General features: G+C 33.3%; 1 protein-coding gene across 8 annotated transcripts in view; it reads left to right on the top strand.

Moving 5' to 3' along the window:
• LOC116110377 overlaps nucleotides 1-17,092 on the top strand; it is a 129,956-nt gene that overhangs the window by 107,768 nt on the left and 5,096 nt on the right. For 5 of the 8 annotated variants that reach the window (XR_004124888.1, XR_004124886.1, XR_004124889.1 and 2 more), the window contains exons 1-4: nucleotides 11,944-12,347; nucleotides 12,789-13,199; nucleotides 14,112-14,928; nucleotides 16,100-16,915. The exons of the other annotated variants lie outside the window; for them this stretch is intronic. The gene's annotated coding sequence lies outside the window, so the exon portion shown is untranslated. Of the gene's footprint in view, nucleotides 1-11,943; nucleotides 12,348-12,788; nucleotides 13,200-14,111; nucleotides 14,929-16,099; nucleotides 16,916-17,092 lie in introns of those variants that run through there. 8 annotated transcript variants of the gene reach the window in all.

Raw genomic sequence — 17,092 nt, 5'->3', positions numbered from 1 at the left:
ACAAAGTCGTCGTTGAACAAATCAGTACTAGATTGATGATTGATGATCCATCATAAAAACACAAATGTATATAAACAATCATAAAAACAGATATGACCATCTCATTATTCTTATGGGTAATTATCCAGCTAATTTAGCTCCAAAAATTATATTAATCCTAATATGTTTCGGCTGATTTTGAAGTTTTAGTGATATTTGAATCTTTTAAACATGTTTGGGCTGCATCGAGATAGTGTGGTTTCATTGGAGCAAATTGTACAATGAGAGAGTGAGAAAACCAAAGAAAAAAAAAGGGCTAAGATCCTGAGGCAGAAAATGAAAGGGGGCAGGTAAAAGATTTTCATAATTGCATATCTCATTAAAGTTTTGCTTTTAATATGAGCACTAAAGAAAAGGGAGATGCTCACTTCAGCTTTAGTCCCATCCGTCGCCCTTTTGTCTCCCACAATCAAATAAATATTTACTTTCACTGTCCAATTCTCCATGTATTAACTATCATGCTGAGAGTTGTTGGGTTGTCTTTGTGACTTTCAATTTGCTTTTTCTGTATTGACTTAAAAGGGTCTTTCATCTAGAAATCAAATTATGAAGATATATACCCAACAGTACTCTTCTTATACATAGTAATTAACCTACCTCTCGGCCACTATCATGTACTCTCAAATTTTCATTAGACTTAAAATAATATTTAGGAATTATTTTATTATTTTTGGGGGGTCACTTTAACTTTGGTCATATCAATAATTCTATCTTTATCATGCGCACCCGCAATATTTGTAATAGTTTGGTATTATCTATTGTTCACGAAACACAAGGCAACTACTTTAATTGATTATTACATTTCATCTTTTGACTCCTTTCTATCCAAGACCGCACAGCTTTTAAGACTTTTTCTATTTTATTGTGGAATAAATTCTTTGAATTTGTGCGCAATTCATCTTGCTTTCCATATTTTGTCTTTTTAGCTGACTCAGAAGACTTAAGACTTTTGATATAAACCAACTTTTTCTTTTTCTTTTTCTTTTTTAAATAAATCTCTCAATAAAACAATTCAATTATTGACATGATATATTTCACCCCTAATCCCCTATTTAACCTTCTTGTGTCCGACATGTTAAGGATTATTAGTATTAAATACAATAAACTATTGTGTTCAGAATTTTGGCTCATTTATTGTTGTATACTTATAGCTTCTTTCTAAGTTTAAATTTGTATTTTCTAAAAAGAAATATTGCTACATAAATATTCACTAATATCAAGCCAAATTTAATCCTACATAGTTATCTATCCAAAAACACAAACCCTAATCCTATAGTATTATCTATCTAAAAGCACAAACCCTAGTCTTTCTGCACTTTGACTCTAAAGACAACCAACACAAAGAAACAAAGTCTTATATACTATATAGAACTAAGAAGGCATAAAGACTGTTTTGACCTTAACAACTAGTAGCCAAATTTGAGCCAATATACAATACTATTCACTTCTTTGGTAGAACCTTTTGTTAATTATATTTTGGGTTCCTCATACGGTTATTGATGAAGTGATAAAGTCTTATTTCACTCCAGTTATATTCTGCTATCCGCCTCTGTTTCCAGTCATTGCTATTATTGTTTCATTCCTCTCCTTTCCACCTCTGTAAACACCTCTTTCTACTGCTTCTTCACTCTTCCTTTTTTTCTTTCTTTCTTATAGCTAAAAAAAGTAAACTTACCCGCTTCCATTTTCTTATTTCTCGTTTTTTTCTTAAAAGAATTAGTTTTCCATTCCGTCATTATTGTACCACCTCTCTGCCACAACTACAAACAATTATTATAAAGCTTTAAATGTTTTTCTCGGTCTTTACATACAATTGTTGTACTACCTCTGCCACAACGACAAACAATTAAATATCATCGGAACGTGGTATGACGCATTATCAATTAAATCTGATCGATAATGTATCGATTTAGTTTTTTTCAATTAGATCCACCGTAAATATGATAAAAAAAACTAGATCTAATCGTAACCAGTCATCAACGATAGTTAACATATACTGTCAATAATAATGATTGTATCTTTGACCATCATTGACGAGTAAATACGATTAGATTTAACTATAGATCTGGTCTTTGCTTGTCAGATTCACTGTTAATCTGACTAGAAAATACCATATCGATGCACGATTGATAAGATCTAACTGGTCATGTATCGATACGATGACTTCGGCCAATCTCTGACGATGGTGATCGACTATCCATATTTAATAGATAGATAAACGATGTTTTTGTTAAATTTTAATATTTTATTATAGAAGTGTTTAGTGAATAAATAAATATAAAAGATATTTTTATTAATTTCTAAATTCTACGTAGTAATTTTTTTCAAAATTTTTTTAAAAACAAGTGAGCCAACAGAGCCCTGTATTTTGGGTTCCACCTACAGCTATTGATGAAGTCTTATTTCACTCCAGTTATATTCTGCCATCCGCCTCTGTTTCCAGTCATTGCTATTGTTATGCCTCAAAAGTCAAGCCTATGTCAGCACAATTAATATCTCTCTGTACTAGCTATCAAGCCCATATCTCCAAAGATATTCTCACGAACTTTATCTCATTTCAAAGAGATGAATGGACGAGAGCCTTCCATGTGTCAAGGCAGCTTGTAAAACACTCATTGCATTGAGTGCAAATGTGAATAAATGGGCATTTCTCTTCCGGAAGAAGGGAGGCTAGAGGTTGGGCTGAGATTTAGCTTCAATTCTTTCTCTCTGTAAGAGGCACTGTATTTCTTCATCTTTGTATGCCTTACGGACAAATTCATAGAAGTAGGGAGAGATCAAATAAAATAACAGTGGAGGTAGGAGTCGCTTGTTGCATCCGAATCACTATAAAAACCCCTATTGCCAATCTTTTATTTATTTTTTCTGCAAAATATATAATCTCAGCTCTATATTCAAATCTCATGGATCCATCGCGTGTGATTCCTAAGTCCGCTTACCGCTTCTCACATGCGAGTCGTTGGCGTCCAAAATCAAGCGTCAACAGTTTGGTGGCCCATGCAGGTCCGATTCTCGAACCTGCGTCCGAGTTCCTTGATGGCGTGCTCAGGTCTCAAACCTGCGTCAGAGTTCTCCGATCACGTGGCCAGATCGTAGATCGCACAGGTTAGAATTCTTCGATCGTGCATCAGAATTCTCCAATCGCGTGGCCAGATCGCAGATCGCACGCATAAGAGTTCTCTGATTGCGTGGCCAGATCGCAAATCGCACGCCCATGCCATCCTGATCCTCAGCTTTAGATCGCGGATCTTTAGCTTCAAATCGCGTGTTTAGATCGCTGATCACACGCTGAGATCGCTGATCTCTTGTGCTCTTAGGTAGAGCTCGTTATGATCTCTCAGGTTGAGCTCGTTTTGACCTTTTCAGGTCGAGCTCGTTTTGACCTCTAAGATTGAGGTCGTTTTTCTCATCGAGTTTGTTTTGACCAGGTTGAGGTCGTTTTGCTCATTGAGCTTGTTTTGACCTCTCAGGTCGAGGTCGTTTTGACCTCTCAGGTCGAGGTCGTTTTGACCTAGCAGATTTGAGGTCATTTTGCTCATCGAGGTCGTTTTGACCTTTCCAGGTCGAGCTCGTTTTGACCTCTCAGGTCGAGGTCGTTTTGCTCATTGAACTCGTTTTGACCTCTCAAGTTGAGGTCGTTTTGCTCATTCAGGTCGTTTTGACCTTTAAAATTGAGGTCGTTTTGCTTTTTGAGCTCGTTTTGACCTCTCAGGTCGAGGTCGTTTTGTTCTTAAGTTGAGCTCGTTTTGACCTCTAAAATTGAGGTCGTTTTGCTTTTTGAGCTCATTTTGACCTCTAAAATTGAGGTCGTTTTGCTTTTTGAGCTCGTTTTGACCTCTCAGGTCGAGGTTGTTTTGTTTTCAAGTTGAGCTCGTTTTGGCCTCTAAAATTGAGGTCGTTTTGCTTTTTGAGCTCGTTTTGACCTCTCAGGTCGAGGTTGTTTTGTTCTCAAGTTGAGCTCGTTTTGGCCTCTAAAATTGAGGTCGTTTTGCTTTTTGAGCTCATTTTGACCTCTCAGGTCGAGGTCGTTTTGCTCTCAAGTTGAGCTCGTTTTGCTCAGATTGAGCTCGTTTTGACCTCTAAAATTGAGGTCGTTTTGCTTTTTGAGCTCGTTTTGACCTCTCAGGTCGAGGTCGTTTTGCTCTCAAGTTGAGCTCGTTTTGCTCAGATTGAGCTCGTTATGACCTTTCAGGTCGTTCTCCTACCAGATTTCAGGTTGAGCTCTTAATAGATTTCTGGTCGCTCCTAACAAATTTCTGATCGTTTTCCTAACAGATTTCTGGTCGTTTTCCTAACAGATTTCTGGTCACTCCTAACAGATTTTTGGTCGTTTTCCTAACAGATTTCTGGTCGCTCCTAACAGATTTCAGGTTGTTTTCCTAACAGATTTCTGATCGTCTTCCTAACAGATTTCAGTTCGAGCTCTTCAGTTTGAGACTGCATCAATTCAGATCAAAGACTTAGTTTCTGAAGCGCAATTACGCACTTCAAAAACTGGGGGGCTTCTGTTATGCCTCAAAAGTCAAGCCTATGTCAGCGCAATTAATGTCTCTCTATACCAGCTGCCAAGCCCATATCTCCAAAGATATTCTCACGAACTTTATCTCATTTCAAAGAGATGAATGGACGAGAGCCTTCCACGTGTCAAGGCAGCTTGCAAAACACTTATTGCATTGAGTGCAAATGTGAATAAATGGGCATTTCTCTTCCCAAAGAAGGGAGGCTAGATGCTAGGCTGAGATTTAGCTTCAATTCTTTCTCTCTGTAAAGGCACTGTATTTCTTTATCTTTGTATGCCTTACGGACAAATTCATAGAAGTAGGGAGAGATCAAATAAAATAACAGTGGATGTAGGAGTCGCTTGTTGCATCCGAACCACTATAAAAACCCCTCTTGTCAATCTTTTATTTATTTTTTCTGTAAAATATATCATCTCAGTTCCATATTCAAATCTTATGGATCCATCGCGTGTGATTCTTAAATCTATTTAATACTTCTCATGTACAAGTAATTGACGTCCAAAATCGAGTTTCAAACAGTTATTACTGTTTCATTCTCATTCATACCGTTACTGCCACCAATCACTAATCCCTTCATTCCTCTCCTTTCCACCTCTCTAAACACCTCTTTCTAACTGCTTTTTCACTACTCTTTCCTTCTTATAGCTACAAAAAGTGAACTTGCCCGCTTCCATCTTCTTATTTCTCGTTTTTTTATTAAAAGAATTAATTTTCCATTCCGTCATTATTGTACTACCTCTCTGCCACAACCTCAAACAATTAATGTAAAGCTTTAAATGTTTTTCTCGATCTTTACATACAATTATTACTACCTCTCTGCCACAACCATAGGCAATTAATGTAAAGCTTTAAATGTTTTTCTCGGTCTTTACATACAATTATTGCATTACCTCTCTGCCACAACCACAAACAATTAGATACTATCTAGCTGTCTGCAACTTTGGTCACGTCCATTTGTTTGTTGTCCTCCCCTACAGTATGTGTCAGAGCATCTTAAGCAATCTGCTCTCATCAATTATTCAACATGTTCATTGAACCGTTTCAATGTTTGTGTGGTCACTACCATGTCTTTTGCTTTGTTTTCTAACAAGAAAAATAGGCCATATATGTGCGACAGTTTATCGAAGACTTAGGGTGCAAAAGTTAATTCACTTATATTACGCTTGGTTCCTGAACCGAAAATAAGAATTAACCGAAAAATAAGAATTATCCCGTAGGTAGTTAATTTTGGAGATTATAAGTGACTATTATATTAATATAATTAGTTAGATTAATAAGTATAAATAATAAAGATATTTAGTTAGAAAGAAAAAAATATTATAGATAAAAACTTTTATTGAATTACCTTTTATTTTTAATATTATTATTATTATTAAATAAAATTTTTTAACCCTTTATATTTAAGAATTTAACTAAAACACATAAACCATAAAAGTTTAAATTTTAACAAAATACCCTTAATCATTTAGTACTATCGTCAGTCACCGACTGCAATGGTTCAAATAGCAAATGATTGATAGGATCTGACCGACCGTGGATTGCTTTAATTGTTTTCAGTCAGATCAAATCAACTAAATCCATAATAATCTGACCGTTTTTAACCAGATTTATTTGAAAAAGATGCGACTATTTTTGACCTTTAATATGGTCAAAAAAAAGCCAAATCAATATACGATTAGTTAGATTCTATCAGTCATGCTTTGATCAAGCGATTGCCAGCAGTAGTTCTAGTGATTAAAGATATTTTTGTTAACTTTTAGATTTTTGTGTAGTTAGAGTATTGCTAATTTTTTAATTTTAAGGGGTCTGTTATTGGATAAATATTTGAGGACAGTCGTGCAGGAAATGATATTTAATTAAAGATAAAATATATATAAAATCCCAATAGTAATTTTTTATTACGGAAATGAAAGTTTATAGTAATTTTTTATTACTTTGAAACCAAGCAAGAGAACATACGGATCCAATGATAGATTTCCGAAGCAATCTTTCCATTGCCCTGACCAAACACAGCCCCAGAGTAACTTCCTCATATATTCTACCATCCGCCTCTCTTTTCCACTCATTGCTATTATCGTCTTCGTTCTCATTCTCATTCTCATTCTCATTCTCATTCATACTGCTATCAATCACTATTCTCTTCATTCATCTCCTTTCCCCCTCTCTAAACACTTCTTTCTACTGCTATTTCACTATTCTTTCTTTCTTTCTGATATCTTCAGGGGCTGCTACCTCTGATCTTTTTATTGCTATAAGAATACTTTTCTCTAGAAACCAGATGGCCTGATTTTTCGCTCTTTTGTAGCTAAAAAAAGCAAACTTTCCCGCTTCCATCTTCTTATTTCTCGTTTTTGTTTGTGATTTTAGATCCTCCTCCATTCCCTTATCTATTTCTTAAAAAAAAAAAAAGCAAAAAAAAAAAAAAAAACACTCTTCGATCTTCTTATATCTCCTTTTTTTCTTAAAAGAATTAGTTTTCCATTCCCTCATTTCTTAATCAGACAGTTCTTTAGCAACAATAATCTCCTTCTTCAATCAAGAAAACGTTACTGTTGTTTGATTTTGCTCTCTGCTTTGTTCTGTTACTGTCTCTGTTTTATTTTCATTTGCTTTTCTTCTTTTCTATTTTTTCAAACTTCAAAAACAAAAAGTGAAAGAGAAAGGAAAAGGAATTGAAAATGGTGGAAGCTGTGGTGAGTGTTGTTCTCCAGGTTGGCGAGTGGTCTGCTCGTCCGATTGGGCGCCGATTTATGTATTTGTACAACCACAGGAACAACTTAGACAATCTTGAAGAAGAAGTCTGGAGGCTGAAGGATGCAAAGGAGGAGGTGAAGAATAAGGTTGTTGCGGCTGAAAACAATGTGGAAAAGATCAAACAGAGTGTTAGGCAGTGGCAGGATAAAGTGAATTCCATCATTCATGAAGCAGAGCAGTTGATTGCAGAGAAAGCAAACGACCGATGTTTCAAGGGATTTTGTCCTGATTTGATCACCCGCTACAAACATGGTAAGAAAGCATTCGAAATAAAGGAGCATAATATATCTCCACTCCTGCAGCAACGAAATGACTTCGGTGAGGTTTCCTATCCCACTACTCTGGAGGACTTGTGGCTTAAACCGGACAAAAATTATGATCTTTTCATATCAAGAGATTCCACTTTCAAAAATATACTCAAGGCGTTAAATGATGCTAATGTTAACGTTGGGGTGTACGGGATGGGTGGCATCGGAAAAACGACTCTAGTGAAGGAAATAGGGAGGCAAGCCAAGAAAGACAAGATCTTTGATGTGGTGATTTTTGTTGAGGTAAATAAAACTCCAGACATTGAAATGATTCAGAAAGAAATTGCGCGTAACGTAGGTGTGAAATTCGAAGAAGAGACTCAGAGAGCGAGTAAGCTGTGTAAACGATTGCAGAAGAAAGAGGAGAAGATCCTTATTATTTTAGATAATCTTTGGGATGAGTTTGATTTAAAGAGTGTCGGAATTCCTGATGAAGTTGATGATAGGGGATGTAAATTGTTGCTGACAGCAAGAGAACGACCACTATTGCGGAAGATGGGTTGTCCTGATCCTTTACAGATGTACTGTTTAAATGGTGAAGACAGTTGGAGACTGTTTAAGGCGACAGCAGGTGATATTTTCTTGGTTTTCATAGTTTCTGATAATTATATAATACAATTTCGAATACTTTTATTTATTAATCTTGGCCCTCTAGATCTCTAGGTCAAATTTGTTCTTTTTAATTTCTTAACACATAAATTCAACTACCTATGTTTTTTACGTGAACCAAAAAAAAAATTAAAGTAAATATAACATGAAAAAATAATTCAAATTTTAAAGTATTAATTTCAACAGAATAATTGTCAATCTACCTCTAACTAATAATTTTAAATTAAATAATTTTTTTCCTTGCAGGTGAATTTATTGAAACACCAGAGTTTAAAACTATCGCGGAAAAAATATGTAAGAAATGTGGAGGTTTGCCTATTGCTATAGTTACTGTAGCAAAGGCATTAGAAAACAATAGACTTTCATTTCAGTGGAAAGAAGCCCTGCGACAATTGAAAAGGTCTTCCCGGAAAAACTTAACAGGAGATATGAAAGAAGCATATGCAGCGATTGAGTTGAGTTACAAGTACTTAAAAGATGAGGATCTACAGAAAACCTTTTTGCTTTGTAGTCTAATGAGACATCAAGCTTTCAGTTTAGACTTGGTCAAATATGTTATAGGTTTGGATGTATTTCAAGGAATCTTTACGATGGAAGAAGCACGAAATAAAGTAAATACATTGATCTATGACCTAAAAGACTCATGTTTATTACTTAACGGTCACACCTACGAATCATTTTCAATGCATGATTTTGTTCGAGAAGTTGCTTTGTCGATTGCAGATAGAGACGATCAAGTATTTTCCGTGAGAAATGAGATAAAGTGGAAATGGCCTCATCAGGATAGACTAAAAATTTGCAAAAAGATATTTGTACGTGATAGTACTATTGATGATCGTAGTATGGTGTTTTTGGATTGTCCGCAGCTTGAATCTCTCTTCATGAACACCAAGGTTGGAGATTCTCATGTAAAACTTCCTGATAATTTTTTCAGAGGCATGAAAAAACTCAAAGTTCTAGATTTGACTAGAATGCAGTTTTCCTCTTTGCAGTTGTCGCTTAGTCTCCTGGTAAACCTTCAAACATTGTGTTTGGATTATAGTAAATTTGAAGATGTAGCAATCATTGGAAAGCTAACGGAATTAAAAATTCTTAGCTTACGTGGTTCAAGTGTTGAGCAATTGCCTAAGGAAATAGGTCAATTGACTCAATTAAAGTTGTTAGATTTAAGCTATTGTCAGCAGTTGGAAGTTATCGCACCAAACGTGTTATCAAACTTGGTTGGATTGGAGGAGTTGTATACGAATGGATGTTCTGTTTTATGGGAGGTTGAAGGACGCGATGTTCAAAGAAGTAATGCTAGTCTTGAGGAGTTGAAGCATTTGCGGGAACTTACCACTTTAGAAATGGATATCAAAGATGACGAGATTGTGCCAGAAGGCTTGTTCACCAAAAAGCTGGATAGGTACAAAATATCAATAGGAGCTGGGTCGTCTGGGTTTGGTGGTTCGTACATATTTTCTGATTGGAAGTACATGAGCATTAAGAGCTTCAGTTTTGATAAGCCTATCACTTCAATTAGGACGTTGAAATTAAAGCTAAATTCTACCATTTGGTCAGACAATCTGCAGGGTTTCAAGAATGTTGAGTTCTTATGCTTAGACCAATTGGAAGGGATCAATAATGTTGTTTTTGATTTAGACAAAGAGGGTTTCTCACAATTGAAACATCTTCGTGTCCACAATAATTCTAACGTTTTGTTTATTGTTGATTCGATAAAGTGCACACCTCATGATGCCTTCCCTGCCTTGGAGTCACTGATTCTTTTCAATCTGATTAACTTGGAGAAGATATGTTATGGTCAACCCACAATAAATTCTTTCTCCAACTTAAAAATTCTAGAAGTGGCGCATTGTGATAAATTGAAGAATATCTTCTCATCCTCCAATTCCAGAAGCCTTCCACATCTTCAAACGATCCACGTGGAAGATTGCGAGAATATGAAACAGATTTTTGTTGCAGAAAGAGAAGATAATGTCAACAACAATGAAGTAATTGAGAGAGTTGAATTTCGTCAATTATGCTATCTGACTTTGACGGATCTTCCAAGGATTGCAAGCTTCTACTCAGAAGTAAAGACACCTTCAACATTGCCATTGAGACAGAAGGAATCAACAACGAATTTACAGTCCAATGATAATAATTTGGAAGATGAGCTTGATACTTTCACACCACTTTTTAACGGAAAGGTTTGGTTTGCAATAACTTTGTAGTTATCTATTCTAATTTTTTTTCTTTTGACATTTATTTTCTTTTGTTAACACATAAAAAAAAAAAAAAAAAAAAACCTCAGATAATAAATAAAAAATAGTGTAAATAAGATTACAATAGAATTGCGTTATTCTTCTCATCTTTTTTCATAAATTCTTCTCATGATTTTAAATTTCAGTTAAAACTTTGTCACTAGAATTTATTTTCGATGCTTACTCTAAACCAAGCTGTGGACATACAATTTGTCATTTTGTCAAATGTTCATTCATTCTAGTTCTAGTCTTAATTAAGCTATTATTGCTTCTTTACTTCGTATTTTATTAAACTATATGAAAAAAAAAAAAAAAGTTATTTATGATTAGAATTTTAGCATGCTAAAGTTTCTGTACGAGACGTATCTCAATTGTTTGCACATGCTAAAGATTAGACAGGTAGAGAGTTCTTTATTAAGATTCTAACCCCAGGGGCCAGGGGCATATTGTCAAATGTTGAGAAACAATTATTGCTTTTTTACTTCATATGAGAAAAAATTGAAATGAAAATTAACATTGAATGCAGGTTGTTTTCCCCAATTTGAAGACTTTAGAACTGGCAGCAATTAATTCTAAAATGATCTGGGACAACCAACTTCCAACAATGTCTTCTTGCTATCAAAGTTTGACACACTTGATCATTAGTAATATGGAGAAACTAAATTATGTATTTCCATCTTCTATGGTCAAAAGTTTTAAGCAGCTCCAGCATCTTGAGATAAGAAATTGTGAGGAACTAAGGGAGATTGTTGGCAAAGAAGAAGGAGCAGAAGGAGCAGAAGCAGCTGCTACATTTGTATTTCCAGAGGTAGAATTCCTTGAACTCAAAGACTTACCAGAACTTACAACTTGCTACTCTGGAATACACACTTCAAATTGGCCCAAGTTAAAGAAGTTGAAGGTTTCTGATTGTAGGAATTTACACATATTCACTTCAGAATACAAGGTATGCTTCTTTTTTTCTTTCTTTAATAATAATAATAATAATAAAAATTAACAAGTACTGCAGGAGACTGTCACTAGCCTCTTCAACATACACACGTGTTTTACATTTTGGTAGGGATTTGTTTACCAACGATTTTAATTCTAATTGTGCTACACTTATTTATACCATTAACTTACTTCCTATCTGATGCAAAATAATGAATTTCATAATATAAAGTTTTTGTTTTACAACAATGCCTTTCTTTACAAAATCATCACTTTTTCAAGTTAATTTTCTTTTTCCATATTCTAGTTTCATAACTTCAACAAATAGACAATAAAAGCTAATATCTATAATTAAATTAACAGGAAATATATAATATTGCACAATCCATGAAAATTAAAATATGTTTGATAAATCTTTTGAAAAAAAAAATGAAAGAATAAATATTAAATATTCATTTTTTGTATTTTTTAAGAATGCTGAATTTCTTAGTATTGAGGACATTGAAACATATTGAAACAATTAACTTTGGATGTAGGTTGTTTTCCCCAATTTGGTAGATGTCAGGCTGGAAGCAATTAATTCTCAAATGATATGGGACAGTCAACTTCCAGTAATTTCTGATGGCTATAAAAATTTGACTAGTTTGGTCATCAAGTACATTAAAAAACTAAAATATGTATTCCCATATTCTTTGGTGAAAAACTTTGAAAAACTCCAACACTTCCAGATAAGTTCTTGTAAGGAGTTGAAGGAGATTGTCGCCGAAGAAGGAGCAGAAGCACCTCCTACATTTATCTTTCCATCGGTAGAATTCTTAAAACTAGAAAACTTACCCGAACTTAAAACTTTCTACCCTGGAATACACACTTCAGAATGGCCAAGTTTAAAGAAGTTGGAAGTGTCTAGATGTGACAAACTACAAATATGCACTTCAGAATGCAAGGTATGAGCCTCTTTTCTTTCTTCAATAATAACTATAAAAATAAGTAAATTTATAATAAATGGTATCAATATAATTCAGTTCTGTTTTAATAATTATTTTGTCATGCAAGTCAAAGACTAAGGGCAGACTTTTAAATAAAGGAAAAACAATTATTTTTTACAATAATACTTTGTGTAGAAACATTTTATACAAACTCTCATTCATATAAATTTATAAGATGAATGACTTTAATTTAAAGATAAATTAAAAATAGTTTATAAAAAGATAATTTGTATTTGTATGTACAACATTACTCTTGCTTTCATTGTTTGTTTAAGTGTATTGATAAATGGATGCAATTTTTGAAAGAGAAAAAATTGACGTGTGAGACTTGCCACATGACACAACTATGAGAAACAATTATTAATTATTTACTTCTAAATCAATGAACTGTGAGTGCAGGTTGTTTTACCCGATTTGGAGGCCTTAGAACTGCAGGGAACCAATACCGAAAAGATCTGGCACTCTCAACTTCTAAAAACATCTTCTGGCCCCCGAAAATTGACCCGTTTGATCTTGAAGAACTATGAAAAACTAAAATACGTATTTCCATCTTCTATGATCAAAAGTTTCGAGCAGCTCCAACACCTCGAGATAAGCACTTGTAAAGAACTAAAGGAGGTTGTTACCAAAGAAGACGGTGAAGAAAGAATTGCTAAATTTGACTTTCCGCATGTGGCTTTCTTAAAACTTAATGACTTGCCAGAATTTACAACTTTTTGCCTTGGGATATCTACTTTAGAGTGGCCCTGGCCCAAGTTAAAGGAGCTGGAAGTGTCTAATTGTGACAAATTGCTGCATTCAGAAAATAAGGTATGAGCCCTTATATACAAATTACAAAAGATGCCTCTTCAACTGTATTAACTTTTTGGTTTGAATTTGTTGACCAATTTGAAGTCTACTTAAGCAATTTAAAACCTCTTGTTGACCAATTTGGTAAATTTTCGTTTCACACCAAAAGGTTTTTGTCTTACAAGAACGCTTTTATACAAAAAAAAATTATTAAATTTTCTGGTTAATTTTTTTTCTTTTTGTTTATTGATGTCTGAATGTTATGGAACTGAGTTTCTTTATCTCAACCTAGAGAAGACAAAAGCAGGCATCAACAAATCTAATTTAACTGAAATATGTATAATAAATTTTGTTAATTAAAAATTCTTTTTGAAAATAAATTAAGAATAAAATAAATAAATAATTTGTTTTCAAGATTCACAAATGTTTTTAGCATCATTATATTAAAAAATTCGAAAAATCCTATTAATAAAAATACTTATATATATATATAATTGGAGTAATAATTAAAATCCCTTATAGTATTCCTCACAATTTAATATCTTAAATTGAACTTATTCAAATAATTAATAATAAAAATATCATCTATTTCACTTATCAAATTAGAAAGTAACTTACGGTAAAGGTAGTAATTGTTCACACTTTTTTGTTTTTATTCAGTAGAATAAATCATTTTTCTAATAATTGATGAAAAAGTATAAAGTTTATAAACAATAATTTTATTAAAAAAAATAATAATAAGTGTATACAATATTGTTTATGTTTGTTAAATAGATGAACTCTTTTAATCAAATCCAATATTGATAGAAAATAAAACGTTTTTGTTGTACAATTTATCAAAAAAATTGAAAATAAAACCAGTAATGGCAGACTTGTAAATAAAGGATTTTATTTTTTTGGGTGTTGATTTGATTTTGTTTGATTGATTTGTAGATTAGCGCCAATTTGGAGGAATTGGAATTGGTATTAAGAGTGGACAACATGATGACATGGCAGTGTTTACTTCCAGAAAACTTCTCTTGCAAATATACTGTTGAGATCAGTGGTGATAAATCAACAAATATTCCACTTGACATCCTTCAAAGATCTTTTGATTTGGAAAAACTCATACTAAGTACGAGTTCATACAAAGAAATATTCTCATATGGATTGCACGATAGACATACAGGGACATTGCTGCAGATAAAAAGTTTAGAGTTGAATTTTCTTTCTAATCTAAATAACATATGGAGTAAAGACTCCAAAGTGGACTATGTTATTCAAAATCTTGAGGTTCTAGAAGTACACAACTGTGACAAATTGAGATGTGTGCTGCCACCCCTAGCATCTTTTGCAAATCTAACAGTTTTGAGCATAAGTTGTTGCTGGGGATTGATAAAATTATTCACACCCTCAACAGCCAAAAGCATGGTGCAATTGAGGGAAGTAAAAATTCGGTCATGCAATATGCTAAAAGAAGTGGTATCAAATGAGGAAGACGTTGGAGTAGAAGATGGAATTGTTTTTGACAAATTGAAGTTGTTGTCACTTTTCAAATTAGAAAGTCTCACATGTTTCTGTTATGGGAATTTCACTTTCAAATTCCCAGCTTTGGAAGAATTAATTGTGGAAGGCTGCCCCAACATGAAGACGTTCGCTGAAGGAGACACAAGTGCACCATGTTTACAAAAAGTAAAGAGGTACACACGGGGGATGGAAGGATATTGGAAAAGTGACCTTAATACAACTATACAACAATTATACAAAAAAGGTACGTATCTTGTTAAGAATTATTTATCTCTAAATTTCTTATTTCCATCCACACTCAATGAAATCTTGATAATATGATTCCAAAAGATATTTAGTTAGAAACAAATATTAAGTTCCAAAATATATATAAAACATAAATGCATAAATTTAAGAATATAGACAGTTCAACTTTTAAAAGGAAAACTAATTCAATTTTAAAAAATATAAATATTTTTTTGAAAATAGTACATATCAAAATGTAGTACCATTAGAGGGCTATAGCAATTTCGTGGGGTTGCTCCCGGTAGTTGGCCCAGATTCATGCTTATTGAACTTTAAAAATTTGATTCATCTTCAAATTGGAAACTTACCTTTACTTCTTTTGATTCATTCTGGTGTACAATTACAATTTTAATAATATATTTTAAATGATTATGATCATTTATGTAAGAATTAAATATTAAAAAACATTTTTAGTAATTTTCTTTAAGGCTAAACTTGTCAAAAAAAAAAAAGTTATTCAAAAGTGAGGATCCTAATAAACCGGGTGGGGCTAAAGTTATTTCCCTATATTTTTAGCGCCCAAATTAATTAGTCCAAAGTTTTACCATTTTGTGTTTTAAGGACCTTTTTACCCTTGAAAAAGGTTTAAAATAATTGTTAATTAGATTATAAATATTGACTGAATCCTATTTACATTAACATAATAAAATATATAAAATAATCAAATTAATTTAATTGAATCCTAATTACACTGAAACAAATGAAAAGTGAGAGTAAAGGCTCGCGCACCCACCCCACTCTTGCTAACTACACCCTCATGCACTTCTTTTTATATTAATCTCATTAATTTGCTTCAATTATATATTTAAAACCATATCACTCCTCCAAATTTCCAAGAGTTAAGTTTTGAGCTTTACACATCTCAATGCTGTCGCCTTCTCTTGTAACGATTGATATTTCATCAATGCTTTACACTAGATCTTTAATATTTCATTCAAGAGAAACAAAACCGAGTTGAAGGAAAATATAATGAAGGTAAAGGGCTAACTGTTAATTTAATCAGTTTCATCTCTTTTAATTTAGATTTATGATTTCTTTGTTATTGTTGAAAATATACAAATTTCTAATTTTGCGTAAAATTGTTTTAAGGGAACATCTATTTTGACATGATTTATATGATTGAACTTTAGGTAAACTCCAATTTTGAGAGATTGACATTAAGTGGAAAAGACATCATGTCTATGTGGCCAAATCAGTTTCCAGAACATCGGTTTTCCGAAGTGAAAGTTGTTAATGTTATTCAAAATGAACCAACAAATATTCCCATTGAAATCCTTCAGAGATTTAACAATCTTGAAACGCTCGTATTAAAAGGAAATTCATGCCAAGAGTTGTTCTCATGTGGAGAGGTTGAGAAACATGCAGGGATGCTCACACATATTAAACAGTTAGAGCTTGAGGGACTTTTCAATTTGAAGCACATGTGGAAACAAGATTCTCATCAGGTCTCAATTCTTCGAAATCTTGAAGAGCTATCAGTGTATCATTGTCACAATTTGATTAATCTAGTGCCATCTTCAGCATCTTTTGACAATCTAATAACTCTGGATGTACGGAAATGTGATGGATTGGTAAACTTAGTAACATCCTCAACGGCCAAAAGTATGGTGAACCTTGAAAAGATGTACATAGGAGATTGTGAGACGATGATTGAAATAATAGCAAATACAGGAGATGTTGAAAAAGATGAAATTGTATTTAGTAAATTAAAGTCCCTATCAATTCGGAATTTAGAAAGTCTTAAAAGCTTTTGCTCTGGAAATCACACCTTTAAATTCCCGGCTTTGGCAGACATGATGGTGGAAGAATGCCCCAAGATAAACACTTTCTCTAGAGGACTCTTAAGCACACCAAAATTGGACAAAGTGAGGCAGACTTGGTTTGGCAAAGAAGGGCTTTGGGAGGGTGAGCTTAATACCACTATACAACATCTATTCAAGAAAGCGGTATGTATTCTGTTAACAATTAAGTTTTTTTAATTTTTTTTAATTTTCTTGTTCTCTTTAACATTGGAATACCTGATAAAATAATCTTAAAAATATATTTTATTCATTACTGCTAGAACACTAGTTTCTTTTTTATTTAATAATGTGTATCATTGCCGGGGTTAATAACTCTTCATT

Source organism: Pistacia vera, unplaced genomic scaffold (assembly GCF_008641045.1).
Source record: "Pistacia vera cultivar Batoury unplaced genomic scaffold, PisVer_v2 Contig601, whole genome shotgun sequence".
NCBI classification, from domain to species: Eukaryota; Viridiplantae; Streptophyta; class Magnoliopsida; order Sapindales; family Anacardiaceae; genus Pistacia; species Pistacia vera.
Note: the sequence above shows the minus strand (reverse complement) of the source record. Positions and strands in the feature narration are given on the sequence as shown.